The sequence below is a fragment of the Macrobrachium rosenbergii genome, chromosome 50 (genome assembly GCF_040412425.1).
Source record: "Macrobrachium rosenbergii isolate ZJJX-2024 chromosome 50, ASM4041242v1, whole genome shotgun sequence".
NCBI lineage: Eukaryota > Metazoa > Arthropoda > Malacostraca > Decapoda > Palaemonidae > Macrobrachium > Macrobrachium rosenbergii.
In genome coordinates, this window is record NC_089790.1 from 17,416,647 (window position 1) to 17,439,674 (window position 23,028).

The window sequence follows — 23,028 nt, forward strand, 5'->3', positions numbered from 1 at the left end:
TCTGGAGGTGGAGGAGATAAAGGACGAAGGAAGAGAGAGAGAGAGGGAGAGAGAAATGTGGTAATACGATTGTCATCTTACTGTTCCAAACCAACATCATCTAAAAACTCCGGTGACTGTGTTTTGTAGTGCCCTCTCCTTATTTCAATGCTTTGTATGTCCTTTTTATGGTGTTATGGAGATGGAGAAGGTAAAGGAGAAAGGGAGAGAGAGAGCGAAAGAGGGAAAGAAAAGGGAGGAATGTGGTAGCAGTTCGACTGTTCACTTTCTGGCCGCCCCCAAACCAACATCATCGCCATTGAGACACTCGACCAAACTCATCCACACAAACACCAAGGAGATCCGTTCGTTCTCTGTTTGTGCGTGCGTCCGTGCACGCTCTTTATAGTCTGAATGTGTTGTAGCAGCAGGAGCAGGAACAGGAACAGCAGCAGCAGCAGCAGCAGAGGAGAGAGAGAGAGAGAGAGAGAGAGAGAGAGAGAGAGAGAGAGAGAGGGTCACACAGAGATTCGGGGCGGGTAAAAGAGCCTTCATAAGGTTCATACTGGCTTAACACTATACACCCCTTACTCCTACCCCCCTGTTCCTCCTCCCCCTCATCCTCCTCCCACAACCATCCCCTCCACTCCCCATCTCCCATGTCGGAAATATGCTGCATTTAGCTATTTACCGTGTGTGCGTGTTTAGAGTGAGAGAGAGAAAGAGAGAGAGAGAGAGAGAAAGAGAGGCAAGCTTTGTACGCCTTCTCATCCGACAGAAAGACAGTTCCTTGTGGATTGTGGTTGAGTGTCGTTGAATTTCCCTCCTTAAAGGATTCCTTCCTTTCGAAAAATCCTCGCGAGGACTGTATTCACGTCGTCCTTGTTGGTAGGTGTGTGCTTTTATTCTGTTTGTCGTTACATTTGTCGCTTTTCGTCCTTATGGCACTAAATATGTCGCCGACACCTTTCGGGATTTTGTGTCGTTTTCGGGTACTTTTCACGGCGTGATTAATCCGCGGATTATTACTCCCTTTTGGCGGTGAATTAAGGGACCAGATCTCTATCTCTCTTTTTCTCTTGAGGGAGGGGGGGAGAGAGTCTTGAAATCTCTCTCTCTCTCTCTCTCTCTCTCTCTCTCTCTCTCTCTCTCTGGTGAATTATAGAATCAGATCTCCATTTCTCTTTCTCTTAAGAGAGGATGTCTCCGCTTTGAGAGAGATAGAGTCTTGAAACTCTCTCTCTCTCTCTCTTATCAGTAAGCACCACATCTGGTGCGTTTCCCCAGATTCTCGGAACTAGGCCTATGTTACAACCGGTGTATCTTTAAGCATTTAATATACGCATAAATGAGTGTATGAGGGAGAAATGGAGCACATAAAGTCGTGTGTATTGTATGTGTATGTATGTATGTATACATTGCTATCTCACGCCGGAGAGAGAGAGAGAGAGAGAGAGAGAGAGAGAGAGAGGTCCCTTTGGTCGCTCAGTCGTTGTGAGAGAGTCTACCAAGACACAGGAGATTGGTAAAGGCCTCTCTCTCTCTCTCTCTCTCTCTCTCTCTCTCTCTCTCTCTCTCTTCAGTTGAACACGGCATTGCTTGCTGTGTGTTTTTTTCCCCGAGGGAAAAAACATGAGACAATTTCGGGAATAAATGAGATAGTTTCGAGTGGGACTTAAATTTAAGTGACTTTTTTTTAATTATGATGTTTAAAATTCATCTATAAGTGCCAGTGGTGTGTTTGTGTATCTGTGTACGTAAACATAGTGTATTTTACATAGTGTATATTTATGTATAATGAAAGCTGTTTAACATTTTTAACAGTATTGTTTTAATTTGGTTATAATGAAAACTATGCAGGATTTTTTTTTTACGGCGGTTATAGTGAAAGCTCTTTAACATACAAAACACGTGTTTTAATATGGTTATAATGAAAGTTGTTTAAAATCCAAAACACGTTTAGTTTGTTTTTAATGAAAGCTGTTTAACATGCAAAACAAGTGGTTTATTGTGGTTATAATGAAAGCTGTTAAACATGCAAAACACATGTTTTATTGTGGTTAATATAAAATTTAACATTGTGATGTGATTTGTGACTTATAGTGACGATGGATTTAAACATTATATTTGGAGATAACAGACACCAGCGAGGAAGGTAGGCCTATGGATTTAGGAATTACAGTAAGTGAATGAATAATGAGTAGCGTCCCTCAAGTTATAGCTCGAAGCCAGCGGAGGAGGAATTGGAGTTGCTCCCAGTTATTGTCGATGGCTGGAGAGAGAGAGAGAGAGAGACTGTGTGACTTGGTCTAGGGTGGGTTTAACCGCGTCAGCTAAACCCCGGCCGTCTCAACATCTGCCCAAGCGTCACTCAACTCAACTTTGTTCTCTCTCTCTCTCTCTCTCTCTCTCTCTCTCTCTCTCTCTCTCTCTCTCTCTGTGTGCGCGTGTGGCTGACAGCGTCGGGGAGAACTGCTGCTGGTTTTCATCAGGTTAAAACTTGAATAATTACAAAGCAAGCATTGAAACGTAGGCCTAGATGTTATGATTGCTGTGTCACCTTTAACAGGACTTGGGTAGAGTGCCATTAATCGTTACTATATTGGTATTTAACATCGAACTTTGTTAAAGTGTTGTTTTTCCTTATTTTTTTATGCTGACAAGGCTTTTTGCAGTTCCCACATATGACAATTGCGCATCACCATTAACTTCGTAGTTTTTAGGCCTATCAGTGACAATATCATCAAAACTGTGAGGGTTATAAAGTAGCATCTTTCAAATATACTTTGCCCAACCACATGCAAAATACACCCACATCTATACATTACAACACAATCATCTATTTGCATAGAATCATACAATATACTCAACTACACACATAGATTCATACTTTTATTTGTTTATGTCTGTATGGTTGTGCGTAACAGTGAACGTTTGTTTGGATGACTCTCTCTCTCTCTCTCTCTCTCTCTCTCTCTCTCTCTCTCTCTCTCTCTCTCAACGTTTATACGAGTATATTACACTTCAAAAGAATAGTTATTATGGCCGATATACTTTGATATTCTCAAAAGATAGCGTATAACCTCTTGGCCTTTGTATATCAAATTGTATAATACAGTCTGTAAACGTTTATGCGACATAAACAATAATTATAGGCCTATACTTAACATTAATAATTATAGGCCTGTACTTAACATTTTACCTGCACTTTGTAACAAAAAAAATAATATATACTTAGCACTTTACCTGCACTTAAATCTACGTAGGTACGAGTCTAAATTAACGGGGCTTTTGTGAAGTACACCAAGTGATATTTAAGTAATGCTGTATTCGCCAAGCGTTATTTATTCAACTCGTTTTTGTGTACCTCGGCCTAGTAATAATGCTCGTTGATTTATCGCATGAGCGGCTTTATCATTGTGCTTCAGTTCAACCGCATGTAATTGAATTTTTATTAATAATGATTCCCCGGATAATTATTTGTATATCCCTGATTGTTTTAATGAACCGTTGAGGGAGCATTTTATCATCCATTAAATTATATTTTCTCCTCAAATAGGAAGTTTAGTGACGGAAGCATTATTTACCCTCACTTTTGTTTTGTCTATAGGATTATTTTTATTATTATTATTATTATTATTATTATTATTATTATTATTATTATTAGTTTCGATACTGTGGTTTGTTGTATAAAAATAAAACGTGAGACTAGACCTACATGCAAGTATGTCGTGTCCACATGGAACGTATTGGCCTAATGTTTATCTACAGTGCAGTTACAGGTTTATAGACAATAACATTTTTTTTTAGCGTATAGTCGTCCATTAAAGCTGCAGTGTTTATACGAAAAGCGGAAGCGTTTAAATTTCATAATTGTGAACTTTCGCACAAAACGTAGACCTAATAGATTACTGTTCACATCAAGATACAGGGAAAAGCCGTAACAAGCGTTGGGGAATGTTGGAAGCCTTCTTCTTCTTCTTCTTCTTCTTCTTCTTCTTCTTCTTCTTCTTCTTCTTCTTCTTCCGTGATTGCTGTAAGAAGGAATGTTAAAAGATGCAGCATTGCGCAAAGTGCCGCCTCCAAAGCTGAACCTACGTTGCAGTTTTCACATTTTGTTGGGGATGAGAGTCTCACAGCTGCTGCTGCTGTTCGAGAGAGAGAGAGAGAGAGAGAGAGAGAGAGAGAGAGAGAGAGAGAGAGTTTCGCTGTGATGTTCCACTGGGGCGAAAGTCAGTATATTTCGTGTGACTGTGTGTTTAATGAATAAGTACCCTAGTACTATATAGGCTTCATTGTGTCTGCGCTTGTATAAGTACTTTACTGGTTTATTGATAAAGGCTTCACTGTTATTTAGGCTATTATTATTACTATTATTTTTAAACTATATCATATTTTATTAAAATAAACTACAAAATCAAGAGGAAAAGAACTTTAAACATCTAGATATTTAGATAATCAGCGAAAAACGGATTTATGCAAACCGAGAGCAGAAAATCTTACTAATTTTTAGTCTCATGTAGACTATTATTATTACATTGGTATTATATTATTGTTGTTATTAAACGATATATTAAAACAAACTTCAAAAACAAGAGAGAAAGAACTTTAAACATTTAAGTATTTAGAGAATCGACGAAAAACGAATTTATCGGAAAACAAAAGCAGAAAACGTACCCATTTTCAGTCGTATGTAGGCAACATATGCCTAGAGTCAAACCAAGTGATATTTCGCTGCCTTAGTTCGCGGAATGGTATGTGTTTTCATCATGACTGGTATGTGGTTGGGGGGAAGGTTGGTGAACTTTCCTCTGAGGAAATGCACCGGAGGAATGCAAAAAGGGCGCCCTGAGTTTGTGGGTTTGTGTGTATGTGTAGCTGGCTGGCTGGCCTCGGCATTAACAAGAAGAGCAGTCACATGCTACGAGCATCCATTTTGTCTTGAAAATTTTATATTTTTTGTCGATTTTATGACCTTTGCGTCTTTGTACCTTTATTCAACGTGGCATCGTCTAATTGCTTATATATATTACTCGTTTTTCTTATTTAAATTGGACTCACTCATCGAAGTTTGTGTCTAATTAACGCCTAGATAACTTTGAAAAGACAGTCAGGTGTAGGTAGACGTATTGGTATTCAGGGCAAAGTTAACGGTGGGTTTACTTGGCTTAGGCTATAAAGAGTTGGCACATTTTGAATCTCAACTCACTGTAGTTTATTTGAGTTTGTCATTTATTAATTTATTTCCATATTACTTTTCTATTTTAATTGAGTTATTCATTTATTTTTATTACGTTATCTTTTTTTTTATCTTTCGAAGACTAAAAGAATGGTTTGATTTTATTGAGTTTTAGTTAAGGATAGTGACTGTATTTTGGTGTATATGAGGCGATTAATCTGGTATATTGTCGATAAGAAGTTGTGTGTGTGTGATTGTGTATTGTTGTTGCAGAAAAATTTTTATGGTGACAATAGCGAACGGTGGTTGATCTCTCAGTAGACCATATGTCAATTTCTAGTTTTTATGGGGGTAGTGTCAAGAAATTTGGGTATCAGGAAGTAACCATGGCCCAGAAGAAACTTTGTGGAGGAACCTACTGGTTGAGTGAACCACAATCTTAATTTTTTGTTGGAGAAGGTGGTTGTGCTAGGTGATGTAAACGCATAATGGTTGACAGGGGGGCTAAAGATGGCGTGACTAATAGGCAGTAAGGAATGAAGGTAGAAATATGAAGACATTAAAAGTGGATTTGATGTTTTTTTATGATTACTGTAAGAATATGTGAAAAAATAGCTATAGTGAGTTTATTTATTAGATATATGCATTATTTATAATGCAAAGTTAAGATAATGCATTTACAAATTGATAGGGAAACATTGGTTGTAAACTGCAGAAAAAAGTTAAGTATACCTTAGTTTAACCAGACCACTGAGCTGATTAACAGCTCTCCTAGGGCTGGCCTGAAGGATTAGACTTATTTTACGTGGCTAAGAACCAATTGGTTACCTAGCAACGGGACCTACAGCTTATTGTGGAATCCGAACCACATTATAGCGAGAAATGAATTTCTGTCACCAGAATTAATGCCTCTAATTCTTCATTGGCCGTCCGGAGATTCGAACGCGGGCCCTGCAGAGTGCTAGCTGAGAACGGTACCGACCAGTCCAACGAAGAATTAAAGTGCAGAGTTTTACAGTATTCAGAGATCAGGTATATTTTTTTTTTATATTTGAAAATTTAAATTAGAATTTAGATTTGTTTTTTGATTACTGATATGCAACTTATTTTACAGTTACTGATATATTAATGAAAATCTTCAAATTCGTAATTGGTCATTACTTCATTAATTACTTTATATTGAGTCAGTTTCAGCAAATGTGAATAAGAAGTAAATAACTCTCTTGTGGTTATTTGAAGGATGCAGGTTTTGCGAATGACGTCATATTCGTTTTTTTTAAGATATAACGAAGCTTTATATTTGTTTATTGTTTGGCTCTCTAGTCCATCCCATTTAAGAACAAAATGCCAATAATAACAAAAATAACATCAAAATTATATCGTTTTCTTGAATAACCAATAAAATATTTAAAAAAAAAACAAAGTGAGTCACTGGAGATAGTTGGTTTAGACTAGATACTATATATTGTGTAGGCCTAGGTGTAAGCTCTCATGACAGTTGATGCCAGTGTGTATGACTAGGTCTAAGCTCTCCTGACAGTTGATGCTAGTGTTAGGCCTAGGTCTAGGCTATGTTGACAGTTGATACTATTGTGTAGGACTCTTGAAGGTCTAGGCTATCCTAACAGTTGATGCTAGTGTTTAGGACTCTTGGAGGTCTAGGCTGTCCTGACAGTTGATGCTAGTGTGTAGGACTTTTGGAGGTCTAGGCTATCCTGACAGTTGATGCTAGTGTGTAGGACTAGGTCTAGGCTATTTTGACAGCTGATGAATGTTAAGCCTAGGTCTAGGCTATCCTGACAGTTGATGCTATTGTTAAGCCTAGGTCTAAACTCTCCTGACAGTTGATGCTTTTGTTAGCCTAGTTCTAGGCTCTCCTGACAGTTGATGCTAGTGTGTTGGACTAGGTCCAAGCTCTCATGACAGGTGATGCTAGTATTAGGCCTAGGTCTAGGCTATCCTGACAGTTGATGAAAGTGGTTAGGAGTAGGTCTAAGCAGTCCTGACAGTTGATGCTAGTGTTAAACTTAGGTCTGTGCTATTGTGACAGTTGATGCTAGTGTTAAGTCTAGGTCTAAACTCTGCTGACAGTTGGTGCTAGTGTTAGGCATAGGTCTAGGCTACCGTGACAGTTGATGCTAGTGTATAAGACTAGGTCTAAGCTGTCCTGACAGTTGATGCTAGTGTGTAGGACTAGGCCTAGGCTGTCCTGACAGTTAATGCTAGTGTCAAGCCTAGGTCTATGCTATCCTGACAGTTGATGCTAGTGTATAGGACTAGGTTTAGACTATCCTGACAGTTGATGCTAGTGTTAAGCCTGGGTCTAGGCTATTGTGAAATTTGATGCTAGTGTACAGGACTAGGCCTAGGCTATCCTGACAGTTGGTGATAGTGTTAAGCCTAGGTCTAGGCTATCGTGAAAGTTGATGGTAGTGTATAGGGCTAGGTCTAACCTGACAGTTGGTGCTAGTGTTAAGCCTAGGTCTAGGCTATCGTGAAAGTTGATGCTAGTGTATAGGACTAGGTGTAAGCTATCCTGACAGTTGGTGCTAGTGTTAAGCCTAGGTTTAGGCTATCCTGACAGCTGCTTCTTGCATAGTGACCAAAGAACACCAGTCATTAATCACCTAGTCGTGTCCTTATCCCATTGAATATCAAATGACGTCATGGTTTTGTTTCGAAACTGGCTCACGAAAAGCTTCATGAAAATAATAGACTAACGGTATTAAAAAACCTCGTGTTATATTTTTGACATGAGTCTAACAGTGGTGATGACTTTGTTTAATAATTTTTTTTTCTATTGGGTGAGTGGATTGATTAACAGTTTATATATAATTCATTTTTGTATTCAATTCTGTTCCAGTCTGTTGAGAAATATGAATAACTTTCATTCAAATGTACCCCACCCGTGTAATCCTAGATCGAACAAAAATTAACTAAACCCATCGTGGTCTGTATAAGCAACAAGAGAAGCTTTCAAAAAGTTATCACGAGGTCATTTGCATAAGAAAGAACTGGTCTAAACCAGAAATTTCCTTTACAATTCGTTGGTGCCTTAGTACCAGAAAGAAAACTATACTGTATAACTTTTTTGCCGTTTTGTTGCCTTAAAGTGAAGGCTGATTGATTAATTGATTGATTGTGGCTGCTAAAACTGGCATCACAACATCAAGGGAAATCTGTAGAGATAGCTACGTTAACAAGCCATTTAGAGGAGTAGTAAACCCTAGGGAGTTATTTTATATAAATAGCGTTGAGGCTTAACATTTAGACGTGGGCTAAGCGTGGGTTTGTATTGCCATTGCTTACCGGTTAATGATTCCTCTATGAATCAGTAACATGATTCATAGAGGAAGGAAGGCTATGTAAATTAGTTTAGTTAACTGTCAAGAATCTTGTTGAATGAGTTGAAGGCTTTTTCACAAAATTTTTTCATAACGTTTTCGGCTTTGTAGTGACAAGCGTATCGAAAAAGTGTGCAGAATTCGAGAAGTTAAGAGGGTATTGTGGCTGTTGCACTTCTGTACGTATCAGGTAAAAAGTAACCAGTAAAATTATATATATATATATATATATATATATATATATATATATATATATATATGTGTGTGTGTGTGTGTGTGTGTGTGTGTGTGTGTGTGTGTGTGTGTGTATAAGAAGCCACATGCATTTTATCATTTTGCTTAATTGTACGACACAGATGTTGTTGTTTAGATAACGAACAGTCACAAGGAAAAGGCTTTATCTCTGCTTAAATCGGACATACTGTTGTAATCTAGAATGATATTGGTAAGGAGATAAGAGTTATCTAGCAAAGGAAAGGTTTCCAATTGTACTTGAGGTCGTTCTGATGCCAAAGTTTTATATATATTATATTTATTCCTTTTTTTTCTATATTTATGTACCCATTTTCTTTGGCGTACAGTTGAGGTGTCGTGAGTGGACTGTTAATAATATGGTAACTATTGATTGATAGACCAAGGTTCTAGCGTCATATAACTCAAGCAACTCCCAACGAGAGAAGAATGATAATTAAAAAGTAATTAAAAAACTTTGGAGTTCCTGTGGTCTTGCAATTTCTGCTCAAGTCTATGTAGGTCTAGACTTAGTCTACATTAGTTCTACATTAATCACTATAGGTCATGTCTAAAGTCTGCATAAATCTGTGCAGATCAAGTCTACATAAATCTGTGTAGATAAGTCTACAGTCTACATATATCTGTGAAGTTCAAAGAATTTCTTCAACTAAAAATTTATCAATGAAACCGAGTGACTTCAAGTGTGAAAATAATTAAGTTGATTTTATATATTTTTAAGCACATTCTATTTAATGATATTTTGCTTTTCATATGCCTAATTAAGCAGGATAACGAAAAATCCAAATAAATCCGAAATTATTACAAAAGATTTTAAGTAAACTGCCTCAAAGATGAAGATTACGACAACTGATTACAAGGAAGATTTTGCTTTTGTTTTGGTATAAAACATGAGACTATCTCCCTCTCGAGTAACACTGGAGCAAATTGTAGACCTAGGATTATCCCCTATCTTCTCATACGAAAACGAAATATCAGTTGCTTCTTTTCTATGTCAATCACTTCTGACGTAGATTCCTTCTGTGTAGAAGAAGAAGAAGAAGAAGAAGAAGAGGAGGAGGAGGAGAAGGAGGAGAAAAGGCATGGAGAGTGAGTCTAATCGCCTTGCTGAATTTTGCCGGTCATGCAACATGGATCGGACATAACCTACTCAAGAAGGATCTAAGGGTGACTTTTGCTTGGTGGTCAAGAACTTCTCTCTCTCTCTCTCTCTCTCTCTCTCTCTCTCTCTCTCTCTCTCTCTCTCGTTAATATGTGGCGTTTAGCATTGTCCTCACTGAAGAGTACAATATGTTTTTATCGATCTGTACCCTTATGGAAAACTTTCCTTTAAATACTATTTATATTTGATGAATTTACCATTAAATATCGTATATATTTGATGAATTTATCACCTAGTTGAAATGCCAGATGTTTAAATCTTCAGTTTTTCCTTTTCATTTCATTAATAATTTCATATTTCTTCTTCCGCGCGTGTCAGAGTTGGTCAAGACAAGCCGCCATGTTGAATACCTCTTGTCATTGGGAAAGAAGCGCAGCGAGTTCCACCATAAGTGGTGTAATCTGAATAAATATATATTCAGTCGTCGCGTACAAGAAGTAGAACGACTTCTATCCGTTGTGTTCTCAACCTGGACGAATAATACATGTGTGTGTGCGTGTGTTTGTTGTGCTGGAGGGATCTAACTGGTTTTATAATCAGCCCGAAAAAAAAAAACCTTATGGTAGCGTCTTTGTCGTATATCTGATGGGTGTTACTTGTGGCGTTTGTATGTAAGTTTGTGTATGTGTTGGAGTTTGGGCAACCGTGAAGCAGGCTTGGGGTTTTTGGGAGGATTGGGAGTGGGTGGGGGTTGGGGGGGTGATGAGAGCGGGGAGTTGAGAACATGTAAGCGGAGTGGTTACAAAGCGTACTATGATGGCAGGTGGTAACTAGTCTCATGGACGATGGTTTTTCTGGGTTTTGCTAAACCCATCGTGGAGAGAGAGAGAGAGAGAGAGAGAGAATTAAGATACGTAGGACTTGAAAACAGATGAGTAATAACGTACAGTACAATACTTAAACACCTTTACAGAGGCTTACAAATGCGATAATCTTGGTAACATTACGTACGATCAAGATTGTCTTTAAAGTGGCAGCCTTAAATTTACATAACATTGTTACATATTGTATAAATGTATCGTAATCTAACGTCACTTTGACTTAAAGCTACAAGAATAACCTGTATCATGTATCATCTTCAAGACTCTTTTGTAACATCGGCCTAGAAACGTGATGTCATATCCTTCACGTTTTTATGAATATTCCGTCTTGTTTTAACGAGTTTTAAGCATTTTAGCTTAAATAACGGTTGTCTCTGGTTTATATATATATTAAATAAAAATGCATATTCTAATTAGATAATACGCGGCAAGTCACCGGCAAATAAATGGATATTAGTACCAATACCGGCCCTAATACTAAATATTCTGTACCGAATCAAATATGGGTTGTGTACCCAACACCAACTTTCGGTTACGTAAGAGTGTAAGTAAGCGTTCCCTTGCTCTCTCTCTCTCTCTCTCTCTCTCTCTCTCTCTCTCTCTCTCTCTCTCTCTCTCAATCGTTAAACATGTACCATAATGCAAAGGGCGTTCAAGCAACCGACGGAAAAGTATAGATTTTTTTATGATTATCTTCGTGTCGTTTTGGTGGGTAGGGTTACCACCAGATGTACAGTGTCAATTATTGTCAGTTATTTTGGTGTCAGGGGGTCTGTTGTGCTTCCTGACCGCTATTCCTGCGCCCCCCTCCCCCTCCCCCAATTTGGGAGCATGTGCTTGCTTGCATAGTACTTGGCGCAGCAGCAGCTGATACCATGAAATTCCATAGTTATTGTTGGAATGGCATAGTTATTGTTGGTTATTTTCCAATAAGAGTTGATGTAAATCTTGCGTAGTGCTGGCTTGCTGCAGATGATATCTTTTGAAATTTGCATAGTTATTGTTTAAATCGCTTAGTTATTGTTGAAATTGCATAGTTATGGTTGAAATTGGATAGTTATTGTTGATTCATTTCAACAAGAGTTGATGTACATCTTGCTTATTGCTTTTTGCAGCAGCTGACACCATGAAATTGCACAGTTATTGTTGCAAAATGCTTAAGTTATGTTGATTTTCTCAATAAAATTGAGGTACACTTTAGAATCCATTCCATTATTTGCTGCAAAAGTAACTTTTTTTTTTTTCAACAAAATCCACATTAACAGTCCCTGTATCTCAAATGTTTGAATGCTCAGCTGTAAATGTGGGTCTAAGTGACTCCCAGCTCTCGCATACTTTATTGATTGCAGAAGCGTTTTTAAACTTTGCTCCAACACAATGTGGGTCGTTTTATGCTTTCCCACAGGCACACTTGATGGCAGTGAAGCCTTTGTAAAGAGAGAATGGTATGTGAACAGGAATGTTATGTGATTCAAAGTTTATATTTGACGTAGACTTGCTTCGTCACATTATTGTATAATATACACAAACACATGCACAGTGGATAGATTGACGTTACAGAGATTAGGGTCACAGTGGAAGGGGATACAAGCAAGTTAAAGGGGATACGTGGGTGCGAATTAGTTACGTAAATGTGTCAGTTAAAGGAAGATTTACAGCTGATACAAGAAAGCGAGTTTATTTGAGATAGGTGAAAGTTTGTAAACGGTTTTAAAGAAGTAGAATTGGAAAATTGGAGCTGAGAAATGGCGTGGTTGATGTGGTTCTAGGGATGAAATAGATTCTTCCTAGATATAAATGTTGTTAAAGAGACTGTTTGTAAGATATAACAGCAAGGGAAGGTTAAATATGGATTTTTAGGCCTACTTACCATCCACGAACATGCAATGCCATTATTTGAATGTGTAACAGTACATGGAATGTGCATGAAGAGATTATTTACTTATTAAATAGAATATTACAACAGCAACTTAATACCCACACTGTATCCTTGGTTAATTTGACAACAACAACTGTCCAAAAGATATAAGCTTGCTTGATTTATGCTTGGCTTAGTGGGTGAAACTGAAACTCTCTCTCTCTCTCTCTCTCTCTCTCTCTCTCTCTCTCTCTCTGTATGTCAATATGTATCATACCTTACGAAGCACGCCCCTTATCTGAAGCGGGGGCGCCCTTTGGGGAGGTGGTAGATAGGGGAATTGGGATAGTTGGGGGGCGGGTGTTGGTCGTTGTTGTTGAAGCAAGTTGCCTACTGTAGCAAGGCTGCGTGGCCACGTCTGATAGTAATCCTGGAGGATTGGTTTTATTGCTGGCACACTGTATAACTGCTTGCATGGTTATGGACTTGTAGTGATTGTTACAGTAGATTTGTTTCGTGGGCTGTTGTCTTCGAGTTTATTTTATTTAAGAGGCTAGGCCGATGGCACTATATTAGCAAAGTCTGTTGAATACATTTTTTTAACAAGCTAGGCCGATGGTACTATTAGTAAAATCTTGTTTATTTTATTTAGCAGACTAGACCGATGGTACTCTTAGTAAAATCTTAAATTCTGTTATTTGGCAGACTAGGCCGATGGTACTATTACCAGAATCTAATAAGTTTGTTTTATTTAACAGACTAGGACGATGGTGCTATTAGTAAAATCTTGTTTGTTTCATTCAACAGACTGGGCCTATGTACCATTAGAAGAATCTTAAGTTTATTTTTTTTTAGCAAAGTCTTAAGTTTATTTTATTTAACAGACTAGGCCTATGTACAATTACCAAACCCTTGTACTAATCTTACAGTTACTCTAATATCAATGGTTAAACTTAATCTAGTCTCATAACAACTTAGATTTGTGTATGAATATGAAATGCTAACTATTTCTAAATCTCGTAGCTATTCTCACTTATTAGTTACTGACTTTTCCCTTCGTAAATGGCTTCCCAATACTTTAGAATTACAAAGCATTACCAAAAAATAAGTGATAACTATTCTTTGGACGTTTTGGTTCGAAGTTGATGAGAGTTTCAAAGGAGAACCGCTTTAATTGAAGTGATGTGTGTGTGTGGGCTCTCTCTCTCTCTCTCTCTCTCTCTCTCTCTCTCTCTCTCTCTCTCTCTCTCTCACGCCATTTCAAAGAAGTAGTAGCATTGCATTGGTGTTGATTGAATCTGTTCTGAGATGATTAAACATATAGTATTTTTAATGTTCAGACCTAACCTGTGTGAGTTCTTTAGACTTCTCGTTCTTTATTTTATCTTTTAAAATACTTTTTTTTAATACTTTAGACGTAACCTATCATTATGTGCTCTTCTCTGCTTCTCATTTTTTTTTATTTTATCTTTTAAAATGCGAAGGTAGATAAAAGAGAAGAGTGTAAGAAAGAAGTAGGAGAAAAAGAGGTATTATGAACCCTTTCTCTTCAAAGGAATCCATATTTGAGCAAGAGCAAAAGCTGTGTGTGACTGACTAAGGTCTCCAGCGTTCAATGACAGCTTGAAAGCCCTGCCCCCTCCTCTCTCTCTCTCTCTCCCCGTCTCTCCTCCCCTCCCCTCCCCCCTCTCTCTCTTCACTTGCATTAGTATAAGGTCCAACAGGGGTTAGCGCATGGCTACCCCCACACACACATACATACAAGCTCTCTCTCTCTCGCTCCCCCCCTCCCTTATATCCGTCGTGGTATCAGTGCCAGCATTTTCGGGGGGCGTACTGCACCCTTACGTAATTATTACTGCGAAAAACAAAGGTCTTTTAATATGGGTCTAGCTTTGATCGGTCTAATGCTGTCATCATCATTATCTTCTTCCTCCTCCTCTTCTTTTTCGGAATAGATAACAAGTCGCTCTTCTTTAGCTTTCTCGAAGGAAGAGTCGCTCTGCTATTGATTTATCAAGATTTATCGTGTGTTAGCGACGATGCTGCTTGCTTTGTATATGGTCCGTGTATTACGGTAATGCGGGTTAAGGACTGTATGTTTATAACTTCTTTTTTTTTTGTATACACTTCCGGTAAATAATAGGTTACAATACACCTTTAGAAAACGGTTAATGAATTGTTTAAATTATTCTTCGAAGCTAAATGTTGAGTTCTTGAAACCGTCGAAACAACTCACGGTTCCTTTTAGTGAAGAGTCCAAGAGATTTAGACTGGAGTTTCTTATCCGTGTTAATATTCCAACAGTTTTAGATGTAATTCTTATCCGTGTTAATGTGTGAACAGTTTTAGACTGCAATTCTTATCCGTGTTAATATTTCAAAAGTTTTAGACTAATTCATATCCGATTGATATTTAGAGAGTTTTAAACTGTAATTCATGAGTTAATATTTCAACAGTTTTAGACTGTAATTCATATCCGAGTTAATATTTTAACAGTTTTAAACTAATTCTTATCTGTGTTAATATTCTAACAGTCTCAGACTGTAATTCTTATCCGTGTTAATATTTCAACAGTTTCAGACTAATTCATATCCGAGTTAATATTCTAACAGTTTTAGACTGTAATTCTTGTCCGTGTTAATATTTCAACAGTTTCAGGCTGTAATCCTTACCCGCGTTGATTGGCAGCCTGTAAGTTCTTGCACAGGTCAGCCATATTCACCCATGAAACCGCTGGCAGCATCGAATTCACATGATGAACTCCAAACCTACTTAAAAAAGATCATTGCCATTCCTCTCTCTCTCTCTCTCTCTCTCTCAGGTGAACTCTTTTTCTGCTGAGAACTCGCGCTGTTTTAAATATTATCTTTTCTCCCCTCACCTTCCCCCCTAACACCAAGATTACCACCGAACGGCGAAGGCAGGCAGAGAGAGAGAGAGAGAGAGAGAGAGAGATCTTGGTTTGTGTACTAGAGTTCCACTTCCAAGAACTGTACGAAAAAGTCTTGCTCAGCGGAGAGAGAGAGGGTTGGTAGGTTGGTGGCGTTGGAGAAGCGTCTCTTTCTCTCTCTCTTTCTCTCCCACTCGCTCCGCTCATTTCCTAAAAAATACGCGTGTTTAAGCTGCCTGATGGAGACTTTAAACTTGCTAAACATTATGAAAAGCAACTGGGGTATTTTGACATTCCGTTCGCCTGGGTCGATCGTACAGCTCTCTTGGTTTTCACGAGTCTTTTTATTTATTTTTTTTTTTTATGGCGTTACATCGCTGTATTGTTCCCTTATTTGGAGCGCGCTGTCACCTCACCCACTGGTGCTGCTGCTACACAGGAAGGTATTTTAAAATCTCTCTCTCTCTCTTTCTCTCTCTCTCCCCCTCAGTCTTGTGTGATTTACATACATCAGGTTATTGATTTAATGTGCGTTAGATTGGGGTCGGTTTCTTGTTAAGGTGACACACCACCACCTTCTTGCTTAGTCGCATTCGCCTTGTGCCATGTTAAACCTTCACGTCTTTATATATCTGTTACATCTTGACTTCTTTACATTTGTGGTCAAGCTGATTGATCGAGTGATTGCTGTGTCACCGTCTCCTGGGGGAAGCATTTAAGTGCAGATGTCCGCTTGACATTTTACAATATGGTGCGTGTGTTTCCCAACTGAGACGGCTCAGAATTCCATTCCCCTGAAGGCAATGTTCAGTACTTTCGGTACATTTTGGTACATATTTCCACTCCATTGATTACCGAAGCTTTCTTTGTTCCCAAGTAGACGAAGACACACGGGGAGACGTCTAATTAGCGAATTACGACAACCCGAACATTCCTTTCTTTCTCGGCGAGCGAGATATAGTTAGTTGTGTCCAGGTTTCAGCTCATTTAGCGCCGGTTGCCATTCTAAACGATAACAGCTGTGAGATTGGCCTAACCCAATCGATTCCTCCGCCCTCCCAACAACTCTCGTCGACGAAGCCGCCCGCCTTTGGCTCACGTATGATGTTTTGCAGTTTTCCACATCCGACTAGAGAGAGAGAGAGAGAGAGAGAGACGGACGGACGCTCGCTTGTTCGTCGCCCACTGACTGGTTCCTACAGACACACACACATACAAAACTCTCGCTCTCGCTCTCTCGCACATACTTTAATTTGATCTTCCAGTCTACAGTCCGAAAGAAAATGGGGAGGGGGAGTTGGTTGGTTTATGTTTTATTTCCTCGCGGGTTTAAAAAGGGGGTTACAAACCTCTTTTCTGCGCTTTTAAGTTTTTAGAGTTAGGTTCATCGATCGTCTCCGCAGCTCCAGTGTATGATAATAATCGTGTGAAATCGTCGTTACATTATCTTTTTTTATCGTTTCTTTTGGGTCTGGGAGGAAGAGAGCTAACTCTCTCTCTCTCTCTCTCTCTCTCTCTCTCTCTCTCTCTCTCTCTCTCTCTCTAGCTGTAGCTGGCTGGTGGCTGCTGCTGCTTGGGGGTTAGCTGTCATCATAACTCTGGCACCTCCATTGTGTAACATCCACCCTACTACTACTACTCCCTCATCCTCACCTCCTCCTCCTCCTACCTCATACTCCTATTCCCCATCCTCCTCCTCCTCCTCCTCATCCTCCTCCACCTCTCTTAGGAGCTTGTGTTTGTGTGTGTGTGTGTGTGTCATTCGCTTATATCAGGCGAAAGACGTCCCGTGTTGGTTGGTGGTGAAGTGTGTGTGTGCGCGCCATTTCAGAGCGTAATCGCGGGAAATATATTTATTATTCACTCTGCAAGCTTTCTTTCTTGGAGGTTTTAAAGAAAATAATAAAGACAATGACAATAAAGAAAATGTTACTCTAATTCATCAATTCATCTGTTTTTTGTTTTGCTTTTAATTTCAAGGTTTCCTTCATTGAAGGAGACATAGATATATTATGTACAACCCTCGTACGGAAGTGTGGAAAGTTGTCTTGTTTTAGAAAACATTTCGTGTCGTAATTTTGAGACACGAATTACAGTGATAATTCCGTGATTTGAAAATAAAAAAAAGAAAATTACAGAAAAAATAAAACGAAGCTCATTAATGTGAATTGAAGTGTTGGATAAATATGGAGCAAAGTTAAATAAAGAAAATATATAAAGTGTTTGTGTGAAGTGTTACCGCCAGGCATGATGGATGTATAGAAAAGAATAAAAAGTTTGGCTAATTTATTTTCCAATGTTGTGTTGTATATTGTAAAGTTTTACTAAAAAAAGTCATGGAGTTTTTCGTACATAACGGATCAGGCGGAAGGACAAAATGTGCCATTTATTAATTGGCAAATGAAGAAGGTAAGACAATTTAATTTTGTACTTAGCGTAATGATGTTGTGAATGTGATTAGGCATAGAGGTTAGCCTGAAAATAGTTCTGCTCTTATAAAACATTATTACCGTTATTTTTTCCCCCACCTGTTGGTCTTCAGGTAGACATTTTTAAATTAGGTTATGATTAATCCAATCAAGTTCACGTACTTAAAATTCTTTCGTTCGTTAGTTGGTGATTAAGTGATTACAAATGTGATTTTAAAGGTCAAGAATTACGTGTGTTGCAATCGTTAGCCGGCAAGCAAAAGTTTGTGGTGCAAGTTGTACCTGGCCTAAATTAGTTTGAATATTGATCAAATTAAGATTTTTTAAAGCTCTTTACAGTATATTATGAATTTGTTTGGTAACTTGAGTGTCAAAGACAGTGATTTTATTACGTAAGTTAGTTGGAAATTTGCAGAAGCCTACGGAAGTGAATTATCCTGAAAAAATAGTCGACTTAAAATGAATTATCTTGAAAAATAGTCGTCTTAGAGGTAATTATCTTGAAAAATAGTCGTCATAAAGTGAATTACCTTGATAGATAGTCATTTTAAAGTTATTTAGTGACTATCACTTATTTATTTATTCACTTGATCAAGCGGTTACAATCGAAACCACTTAAGACTAGATATAAAAGTATTCGTGTCCACAGTACTTGATCATATTTCGTAGATAAGTGCATTTGTAAACTTAAAGTTTCCGTAAATACTGAATCAGGAATAATTAGATTATGCTGAAGTGTTCTAAATCAAGAATGATTAAATTATAGTTAAGTTTGTTGAATCAAGAATAATTACAGATTATACTTGTGTTGAATCAAGAATCACTGAGATTAAACTTGTGTCGAATCAAGAATAATTAGATAATACTTGTGTGGTGAATCAAGAATTATTTAGATTATACTTGTGTGTTGAATCAAGAATGATTTTATACTCGTGCACCCTAGACTCGCCTTACGTCTTAAGAATAAGGTATTCTTGAAAGACAGCATTTCAAGAATGGCTGCGCGTTGATGATGATAATAAGGCATTCCTGATAGCCATAACATTTCAAGAATAGCTGCTTATTGATGAATCTCCCCGACTTGCACTAAGGCCGCACGTATAATCGGGTCATTAACTTTTCAAAATTCTTGTGAGCGTTGGCTGATGGTCGACATTTTTACAGATTTTTATCGCTCTGCCGTGTTCCTTATTAGATTAGACAGTTTCTCGTTGAAGGAAAACAAGAAAAGTTGAATTTTCATATGTAGTTATTATGATTGTTTAATATATATCAAGTGTAAAAGGGAAAGTAATAGATACATAGGTCTAGTCATTCCCCTGAGGTCAGTGATAATTTGGTTACATATATTGAAACTTTCTGACTCGAATTGGGTAAAGAGAGAAAGAGACAGACCATCTTTAGTTATTTGTTTCTGTCTGGTCTTTCCCTTTTTTTTTCCCCTGTCTCTCTCTCGCTCTCTGTAACCCCCTGTCCCTCTAACTCTCCCCCGCTCTCTCCCTGGCAACTCGGGGCTCGTCTTACCCCTTAAAGAAACGAAACCACTAGAGTAACAAAAGGTGGGGGTTGTGCTGCCTGTGCTGGAAAAAGAAGAGAGAGAGAGAGACAGAGGGAGGATTGGTTTTGTGTTTAGGGGCCAGGATGTGGGGGTATATAGCTTCTGCTGCTAGCTGAAGGGATGGGGAAGTAGGAGGAGTAGTAGTAGTATAGTAGGAGTAGTAGGGAGAGATAGGACTGCCTGGGATGATGAGGAACACGGTCTAGAAAGAGAATGAGGGAAAGAAAGGGGGGCGGCATTTGGTGGTATTGTATGAAAGAAAGGTTACGTGTAGTGATCGCTAGGCCTAATATCAGCTCATAATTCACATTTGCTACGATTATTTAAGTTATTAATTATCCTAGCGAATAGGAAGTGGCTGTAAGACGCGAGAAGGATGAAAAAAGACCCATACATATATGGAAGTAGGTGAAGTGGAGCCAAAACTGGGGCCTGAGGTTGCGAGATTCTTTTCGAAGAATCAAGAAAGTTTTTCAGATAGGCGAAGTATTAGTAGTAGTAATCGTAGGTCTAGGGCTTTGTATAGACCAAGCTTCTGCTGTTTCTGCTTCTCTGTCGTGAGGGGTGGAGGTGTATAGTAGTAATAGCAGTAAGAGGTGGAGTTTGAGTAGGGGTCGGAGGGGAAGGAGGAGGGTTAGAGTGGTGATGCGGGTTGCTGGGAAAAATGAAGCTCAGAGATGCGCAGCTCGGCCATGTTGTATGAAGAATTTTTCTTTCTGGGGACCCGACATGGTCACATGTACATACATACTCACTCACACACGCACACACACACACACACACACACACACCCTCTCTCTTGTCATACTACTTCACCGAGTAGCTCTAGCTATGTAGCCTTGCCAGGGAGATAGATGTTTCTTTCTCCGGGTTTACGAGAGAGGGATAAATTCGTAAGAAAAGACGAATTGAGAGGGAAATGGATAACATTCGGCGAAAGACGAATTACGAGGGGAATGATAAATAAGATAAATAAATTTCGGGATGAAATTAACGAAGAAGATCCATATCGAACTTCAGGCCTAATTAACTGTAGGCTGCAAATTATGTTCTTGTTGAACTAGACCGATAACATTATTGAACACTTAATATATTATTATTATTATTATTATTATTATTATTATTATTTAAGAAGATGAACCCTATCCTTATTTAACAAGCCCACAGTGGTGTCCATTGACTTGAAATTCAAGCTTGCAAAGAATATTATGGTGTTCATTTGAAAGAAGTAACAGAAGATACTAGGAAATACGGCAAGAAGAAATCAGTTGGTTACCTGTTAAGCCTTTTTTCATTTTAACTGTATGACTCAACGAATGTACCAAGAAAGATACAATACACAGTATTATTAGCGGAAGGGAAGGTCACTTATAACTACCCACAATTGGAAGCTTTTACCTTTTTGGTGTGAGTATCAATTCATCACAACTTTCTCTTTTGAGTTAAAGGCATTGCTAAACGAATCAGGCATTGGAGCGCTTTGTAAACCTTGTTTTCCCCGGATTTATAGATATAATTTCTCCATATTTTCTTGTTTATTGAGTAAACAAGAGCAGTAAACAATATTGGTTTCGAGTTGTTCCTTAGATTGATTTTTGTGTTCGGTTTTAAAGGAACACTTTTGAATATTTTCCACTCCTAGACCGACATTTTCATTCCTTGTTTTCCAAAGATTTAGAGATTTCATTCCTCCAGATTTTTTTGTTTATTGAGTAAACAAGAGTAGTAAGCAACGTGGTAAACAAAATTGGTATCGAGTTGCCCCGTAAATTGATTTCTGTGTTCGGTTTTAATGGAACTCTTAAATGTTCTTCACTCCTAGACCGACATTTTCATTCAGTCTATAACCTGGCTACCTGTACCTGCGTTCCAGTTCATTGGATACGTATAAGCTGACCATTCCTCTCTCTCTCTCTCTCTCTCTCTCTCTCTCTCTCTCTCTCTCTCTCTCTCTCTCTCTCGGATTATTGCTCACAGAACGGTATTTGAACATTGATAAGGGACGGACGCTATCATATTATATTATATGATATACAGTATATATGATCTCGTACCTTTCAAGTTTTACACAACGAGAAATTATTAGTCTTCGTTTTTGACCGAGATTACAGTTAACGAACGCTATTTTATCACGTGATTCCAATCTGAACTTTAATAATTAATGACATGATTACAGATGTACTTTGAACGGAGGCTGTTGAAATACATTGATGTTGCACTTTGATAACAGTTGATCTAATAGCATGTAACAATTTCTAGTAGATAAACAGGTGAGAGAGAGAGAGAGAGAGCTGGACGGTGAAGGAAAATGCATTGTAATACCATGAGTCAGTGGTTCTTACAAGAGAACTCCCTGGAATATCACTTATAACAGAAGTCATGGTTGGTAATGGCCGCTAGCCGAGTTCCAAGAGCGCCACTCCTAATCCCGTCCCCTCCCCTCTCCCTCTCCCCCCTCCTAACCCCTCACCCCTTACCCGAACCTTTGTGTAAAATTAAAGGTGTGGTATTAAGTCAAGTTATATACACATCTTTTGCCGCCATCGCTTTGCAAGTCTTAGACCGTAGCTGTGATTATAATTATTATTCCTTCTGCTGCCGCCACGGATTTGTGTGTATTTGTGTGTTGGAATTGGGGAAGATTTTCTTTTAAATTATGTGCATAGTTAACCTACAGAGAGAGAGAGAGAGAGAGAGAGAGGAGGGCGTTAGTCAACTATGGCCTTGTATTGCTGCTGCTCGTTGTACCGGTTGGATCAAGAATGCAATATGGTTTTACCTCTTAAGATTAATTGCCACCAGGTTCGCGAAGTGACTGTCTAAATATCGTTAGTATACGCTTTGTTTGTGTGACGTCAATATCGTTGCTTTACGCATTTTTTATGTGACATCAGTATCGTTAAATTATGCTTTATGTGACATCAACTGGCATAACTTTACGATATATTACAGTTTAACTTATGCTATGTTTATTTGACATCAGTATCGTTAGTTTACGCTTTGTTTGTGACATCAATATCGTTAGTTCGCGATTTGTTTATGTGACACCATTATCGTTAGTTTACGCTTTATGTGACATCAACTGGCGTAATTTTACATGGTCTTATCTTAGATTTAACATACCTATAAGTGACATCAATATCGTTAGTGACATCAGTATCGTTACCTTAGTTTTTGTGACGTCAACTGACATTAACTTACGCATTGTAAATGTGACTTCAGTATCGTTAACATACGCTTTGTTTATGTGACATCAACTGGCATAACTTTTACGAAATATATGCCAGAAAGAATATCTTATAGTTAACATAACTTTGTGACATCACCTGGCATGAACTGGCATGAATATCGTTAGTTTACACTTTGTTTATGTGACATCAACTGGCATAACTTTTATGATACCTACCGGAAATAAATAGTTTCTGTCCGTAATCATTTACCGCATTGTGTCACCTATAAAGTCATGTGTTAAACATGCTGTGAGAGAGAGAGAGAGAGAGAGAGAGAGAGAGAGAGAGAGAGAGAGAGAGAGAGACGCTTTCTGCCTGTACTC

General features: G+C 38.3%; 1 protein-coding gene across 49 annotated transcripts in view; it reads left to right on the top strand.

The window, feature by feature from the left end:
* The first annotated feature begins 736 nt into the window (after positions 1-736).
* tou (toutatis) overlaps positions 737-23,028 on the top strand; it is a 185,722-nt gene continuing 163,430 nt past the window's right edge. For 27 of the 49 annotated variants that reach the window (XM_067093988.1, XM_067093994.1, XM_067094000.1 and 24 more), the window contains exon 1: positions 17,244-17,897. The gene's annotated coding sequence lies outside the window, so the exon portion shown is untranslated. Of the gene's footprint in view, positions 872-1,466; positions 1,505-17,238; positions 17,898-23,028 lie in introns of those variants that run through there. The other 22 variants (XM_067093981.1, XM_067094007.1, XM_067094015.1 and 19 more) reach the window with 6 other exon arrangements.